Here is a 7,528-nt window from a genome sequence, read left to right as displayed (position 1 = left end):
ATCTTGTCTGCGAGAGCTCAGGAATGCGGAACTGCTGTCCCAGACGTAAGCATGGATGAAAATACTGCGAGAGGAGGGCGGAAGATGTTTGCTCCACCCCTAGCAACCAAATAACATACACAGACTGGAGGAGAGGAAAGTTTCGGCTTGAGAGAGAGAGACAGAGACGGAGAGTAAATGCACGAGGCAATAAATAAAGGCATCGCTGTAAACACACATAGTCTGAGCTGCAGGGGGTTTATTGTTTGATAGTCGGCTGGGGGTGAGACAATTGAGCTCTTGCCAAAAATACAATGCTTCATAAGTATATTAGTCCAATTTGTTATTCATTTATGACCTATAATCAGTGGTGGAAGTCTTCTTCACACCCCTAAATACAATAATATGTATTATTATATTATAATAGTATTATCGGTAAAGTGTAGGCTTACTTAAAGTACCAAAGGTATATGTACTCATGATGCAGAAACACTCCTTTCACAGTATTATCAGTTATCATAACTTGTAAGTTTTCAATGTGCAGCCCATTTTAAAGACTTTATACACCATAGTGACGAGGGAAGCGCTGCATTCTCAATTTACAAGCTCCTCTCCTCGTGCGTTCTGTTTGTCTGACGGTGACAAGTCATTAGTAAATACAGCTGTCAAATAAATGATGTATAATATTTCTCGCTGGAATATGGTGAACTAAAGTAGCATAAAAATGGAAATACTCAATGCAGATCGACCACGAAATTGTACTTAAGTATAAGCTGGTACTTAAATACTTATTTACTCTCCGGGAACCTCTGGTGTGGAGGATTGACACTAGGACACTTTACCCTGCAGCACTATTCTATTATTAGTCTTTGTTATATTTAAATGGCATTTAAATCCCTCAGAACACACTACTTGTGATGATTTATGGGATGTGGCTTTAAGCCTGATTACTTTCAGAAGAAGTTTAACTTGTTAAATAACATGCAAAACCTAAGAAAAGGGAAATTAGCCATTTTGGCTCGTACATGGAATTTGGTTTGTCAACAGCCCATAATGGTTCAAGACATCAAATTACTCTTTTAAGGATCAAATAAAATTCACCAGCCAAATAACATTTGCAGCCTCCAAGTGACAAAAACAAACTAATTTAACACCGAGTAGTTCCAAATCAAACATTTAGGGTATAAATGTTCTGACAAGTTATTTTTTTTAATTTTCCAGTACAAAGAAAAGCCATCACTTCCTGCTTAATCAGGTTATTTACCTTTCAAAAAAGATACATGCAAAGATAAAAAAAAAATGAAAGTACAGAACTGCTTAATTTTGACAACTGTTATGAAAGATTTTCATTGGTTTTATTTCATTGTACCCCAAAGTCCTTTGGCCTTCAAACTTGCATTCAGATGTTTGCAGAGATGTATTCCAAATGTGCCTATTACACATATTTGTAAGGCTGAAGGAGAATTACTCCTTTGCTTTTTCTCAGACAAACTCACAACATGGAAATCGTATTATTTCAGGTGGTAGAGGAAGTTGAATGCCTAAAGTCATGCAGTAAATCCTGCAGGCTATTCGCACATGTAGCTTTAGCTGCTGTGAAACCTGATTGTATTCGCTCTCCCTAATAAAGCTGTGACTTGATTCATAACACGTAAAAAGTAAAACGCACGTGCACAAAATCACGTCGAAGTATTTCTGATGGAGGTGTCAGAAAGTTCCAGAAACCTGAATCTGACTTCCTCCTCTTGCTGCTTCCCTCTAGTGTGAGCAGTTGTCACTACCTCCCACTGTTGTGCGCTTGCAAAACTGGAATGAGTCGGTTTAAAGGAGCAGTCCTTACTTAAGACTTCAGTCCTGGTTGATTTACAATTTATATTTGACTGAGAACAATGGCATTGAGCTTGTTGATGCACAACATTCAAGTGTGCAGAATTATGTGCAAAGAAAAACAGTAATAGACTATTTTTTCCCTGGAAATGTCACCACAGACAAGCAAAGCTGACTTAGCAAAACTGCAAATATATAAATATTGCAATACTTGACTGACATTTATTTAAATGAAAATCTTTGAGATTGCCACATTAAAACTCACAGGGACATTAATTTATACTATTAATGAACTAAAAACGACCCTTGGAAATGCTGAATAGCTTCTCACTCGATCTGACATTCATTTTAATTTTAATGCTTGAAGTTGTGCATGACTGCAATGTATTGTTTGATGCAGCCGTATATCATTTTAACCAAGAACAACCCATTCATCATGTGCATCTTTTATTATGTCTCAGGTTATTATCATGACCTTTTCATTTTACACGATACCATCTCAACTGTTCCACCTCGAACAAGCGCATGAGTTATTGGAGGCTCACTAAAATACCCCACTCAGTTCCTTTTTTTAGACTCTAATTTGGTGCTGCTGTGATTTATGTCTCGCATCTGAGGGGAGGTCGGGGGGGGGGGGGGGGGGGGGGCTGTGCGTCACAGTCGCTCCTAACATAGATGACAAATTTTAGGGGAGGCATTTGAGGTTAATAAAGCAGAACTGAACCAACAGGCAGACATATTTCATAAACAGGAGGGTCCTGGACGTCTGTAAGACATGTTCAGGGGTTTTCCCCTTTTGCAGGTGTAGACTTTCAGCCGGATTCCTCCGTGCCTGCAGGAAGGCAGCCGAGATGTCACTCAGTACAGGAACACATATGGTGCAGGCACATTTGGCACTTTAAGCCTTTAAGAGGGAATTGTACCTGCCAAGAACGATAAGCTTTGATAATGGCACTGTGAAAGAAAAAAAATATATATACCAGTCTGGATATGCGGCCAAAATATGCAGAGCTTGTTAATTTGTTCAGCAATAGTACCATGTTGTGAATGTGTAAGAATCCACTGGAATCACTATAAGCACTGCTGCTTTGTTCGGTGTTTGAAGCATGCAGTTTGTTTGCTCTGTACTTAAAAGTTCAGAATCATGTCTCATCATACGTATCGAGATCCATCTTTATTTGTGTCTTTTCCAAGCTTCCAGAAAGTCTTTGCTTTAACAAATGATCTCCTGTGCACTTTTCACCAGCGGCCCAAATGATGAATGGAGACGGAGAGCAGCCTTGTGGTTTTGCAGCTTTGCCAAACTCATGCAGAGTGCTTGCTGTTCGGGGGTCAGAAGTCGAGGTAAAAAAAATCGCTTTTTGCACAACCAAGCATTATGTTTTTCTGTCTCTTTATTTATTCATTTTTAGACATTTACACAAGTATTTGTAATCGTGTCTGATGCTAAAACAACAGCTTCTTATTCCTACTTTGCATTCCTGTTAAAAAGGATGTAAACAAGTCATATTTTCTCATTTGTTCACCCTGATTGAAATCTGTATGTTAGCTTTAAGTGTTTTGTCGTAGTATTATCCAATACCACATCTTTGGGAAGTACCCACAAAACCAGACACCTCCAGACACAATCCTGACTCATCGTCCACCACACTGCAGACAGTACAAACTTTATTTTTGCCACCACTCCATTGAGCTTTCTTCCTTCCTTCCTTTTTCTCCTTCTTTCAAAATAATCTCAGACAGTTGTAGAACACGTCACAATATGTCTAGTAATGTGTAAAGATGCAGGTTATTTAAAACTTGAGGACAGACGTCCTACAGTTTGCCATTTGGTGCGTTGTACCACAGAATGATATTTCCCCTTTTCGGACAACAAATGGTTCAGGAGCAAATCTGAGTTTATTCAGTGAACATCAAATATTGCAAATAGTAACATGCATTAAAATACTGTGCATGATAAATACAATCAGTGTCTCAACTACTTACGTGACACTCCTGTGCATTAAACACATACACGGATAAGTTACACGCCCTTCTTGATGGATTGATGTGTGACGCTGTAGCAGACTCCCATCAACTCCATTCACAATATCAAATCAATCACTTAATGCACCAATTGTGTGCTGGTGTTGACTTTAAACCCTCTTCATCTTCATCTCCCTCTCACAACACAAGGCTGCTGTTGTGAGCTCCCGTTTCCATTTGAGTCAGAGCTCCCATTGTTGTGCTGTCAGACATGGATTCACCAGCATCACAGTCTTTAAATAACGCATTATTTAGTCCAAAGAAATCGATTTTTTTGCAGTTGTATACATATCAATTATTTAATGGTATGATAGTCATGAAAGAAAAGTGTTTTTTTTCTAAATAAAGTATCAAATCAGATCGTTTTTCCCTTCTATTGTATCAGTGAATATGCCCTCTACAGTTTGAATATGACAGTGTTGTTTGGCTTCACACCATCTTTACTGTTACAGCGTTGCTCTCTCATAGCGTGAGTCATGTCAGGTGACCCAGTCTTCCCAAACCCGTATGACATTGATTTACTCCTGTAAATATAGCACTTCCTTGGGAATATCACAGCAAGCAGGAAAGCAAGTGGTCAGTCAGGAGGTGCATGAGGATGAGATAACAGAGGTGGAAACAGTGAGCACACAACAAATAATAGAAAGATAGGGATCTGTAACCAGGCAATGTGAGACATATTACAGAGTGCTGGTGTTGCTGGGAGTAATCTCGTCCTGAAACATGAGGGGCAGTAAGCAGTCGATATTGATAAGTGTGTGTGATAAGTGTGTAGTTTTAGCAGTAGGTCATCATATTTAACAACCGCGATGCTGTAGGCCGATTGTTTTCACCTTGTGAGTCTGTGTCTGAGGCATCAGGGCAAGATGTGAATACTTCGCCAGGTGTTTATATGTCTGAGGACAGATTTCGTCACCGCGATTGAATCACAAACGTGCAAGATGCAGACTCAACACTTTGCAGGTGTGTAGGTCAAAATGATGCTGTGTGTGGTCCGACCTTTCTGTGCAATCATGGGTAGGAGGTGGAGGTGGGGAAGGCGGAGTTCTGATTTTAATTACATAAGGTCACCAAACTGCATGAATGAATAATAAATGTGAAAGTTGTCCTACGTTACAGGTGCAACCAATGTAACGGGACAGTGAGAGAGAAGAGCTGTAATCAGCTCAAATAATGCAAAGACCTGTGCACTTACTTGAGTATTTCCATCTTATAAAACCATGTTACCATTACCTTTTAGACTGAAATATTGCACTTTTTATTTTGCTACATTTAATTTAACAACCATAGTTACTGAATTATGACTAAATACAGTCTATATGATCAGTTTATGAAATGCAATTCATTTCTTTCACCCTTTTTTGATGAACTGAAATGGTTCCGCTTAAAACAGCTACAATCTTTGATGGAAGCTTAGAAAATATTGCGAGATTAACAATGTAATAATATAACAATCACAACATTCATTTTTACTTTTTCTACATTAAGTGCATTGTCCTTTTACTTGTGTACAATGTATGAATGTATGAGTTCTACATTGTGATCGTGGTACTTTAACTAAACGGTCTCAATACCTCATCCACCACTGCCACATTCTCCATGGTCCAAACCTTACCCCGCACCCCGACCCGTGCACGCTCACATCTCATGCAGTCAGGCTGCGGCTTGATGGTTGGTTGTGAACAACGTGATCTGATGTTCTACAACTCTGAAACTGGCTGTGGGGTTCATCACCCTGGACACACAGAGTCTGATGGGACAAGTGGACAAAGAGTGAGTCAGTGGACATCAGATCTGTTGACAGGCCCATCCATCATCACTCTAAAATAGCCGGGCACCAAGACATCACGCACACACACACACACGCACACACACACGAGGCTGAATACAATGAAGAGAAACTCGGTGGTTTAGTGCTCACGCTGTAGCTCCCCCTACTGACGGAAAAGAGAGACTGCACTTCTCACGTACACTCCTGTCACAATACGGGAACATGGCAGATGTTGCAAAACGCGCAGCAGAGGCGCTCTGAGCTATTCGCACGTGACTAAAATGGACTGATTGTGGTTGCATTAAGTGCATCCACTGACCGCTGCAGTGAGGACCGAAACCAAACAGGCTGTGGTCATTGAATGTTTGCTCTTCCGAGAAAAGGCTTTTGGCACCGTTAAATTACTAATTAGACCACTTTATCAGCGCGCACGTGATACCCCGCTCTGTAATTTCTGAGAAAGTGTTCGTCTGTTTGCGATCAACAGCACTGCTGCTCGCGCCAGCTTCGAGCTTTTCCGGTAACATCCTCGGGCGTCGAAATATGACACCCGTCGCCGTGGAAACAAACAACTGCAATTACCCAAACATGGTCAACGGAAGTGACGCGTAACACGGCTACCGCGTGTTGACGTAACACGCACGCACTGCTGCTTGCTGCTGTAGAACCGGATTCCCTTGACCGTGACAATAGCGGAGCCGAGAACGAGCTATGAATAAATAATGAAGCTGCTGTTTCTGCAGCTCCCACTCGTTTTAAACACGTTCCAGTCCCCGGTAGTTGCACTTTATATAATCCTGAATCCAAAAATAGCCTCGCTGACATCTTTATGGACTCAGCTGAAAATATGAATACTCCTGAGTTCACTCTTGGCCCTCTTCTTGGAGCAAATTAGTTAGTTGTATATAAAGATATCATAGGATATTATGCGTCATCGTTATTAGATGGAGATGGAACATGTTTCTGTTTTTTGTAAGCCCCTCTCATCCATGTTGGTTCATAAACTTGGTTTTGGTTTTAGACATTCAAAGCTCCTTCTTGACCTTGGTAAATATCAGTTGAGAAAACAACCACGAGGTATATTAAGTAGCTGTTCTGGAGCTTTCGACCATTTCTCATGATCTTTATTGAGGTTTGCTCAATTGCAGTTGATGACCAAATTTCCTTTTTTTTTTCTCCAGCAGTTCAGATATTCTTGTCCCTGAAGCTCAGCATCAACATTCATTGTCAACCTTAGAAAACACAGTCCAGCAAACACCACAAGGTCCATTTAATCAGCTGTTTGGAGCTTTCAATCTTATTACATGATCTTCCAGCAAATGAAGAGACCAACACTTAAAAGATGAGAAGCCATTCAAAAATGCTCCGGCAATGAGGAAATTTGAACATCTGCAATTCCGCTGAGCTCCGTCTGCTGATGAAGATGATAGAAAGCTCCAGAACAGTTAATAAAGCCTGGTGAGAAGGTTTATTCAAATGAATGTTCCTGAATACTGAATGATAAAAAAAAAACAGCAAGACATTGCTTGTGGATGTCTTATTTTATTTCCAGCGTTATACAATTTTCGCAGCTGATCATTTTTGATAAGTAAAAAAATAAACTATGTCATAAAATACATCTCGATAAAATACATGACATGATCTTTATTTTTTTTATGGAAAAACGTGAAAGGAAATGTTAGGGGACACCTTACAGCAAGGTGTGACACCTATACACTACACTTTATAGTAACCCTGCTATTTTCACTTGTTACAACACAACTTTGTCAACAGTATTATGCATGTTAGGCTATTGAGCATGATCTAACTTCACATCACATTTAAAACACACAAGCTACCACCTCTTCTTGGAATACAGATGACTTGTATTTGCATGCATTTTTGTTACCAGGGAAAAGTCTCACCTCAGAGAATCGCACACGCAGT

This window comes from Melanostigma gelatinosum (assembly GCF_949748355.1).
Source record: "Melanostigma gelatinosum genome assembly, chromosome: 19".
NCBI lineage: Eukaryota > Metazoa > Chordata > Actinopteri > Perciformes > Zoarcidae > Melanostigma > Melanostigma gelatinosum.
Note: the sequence above shows the minus strand (reverse complement) of the source record.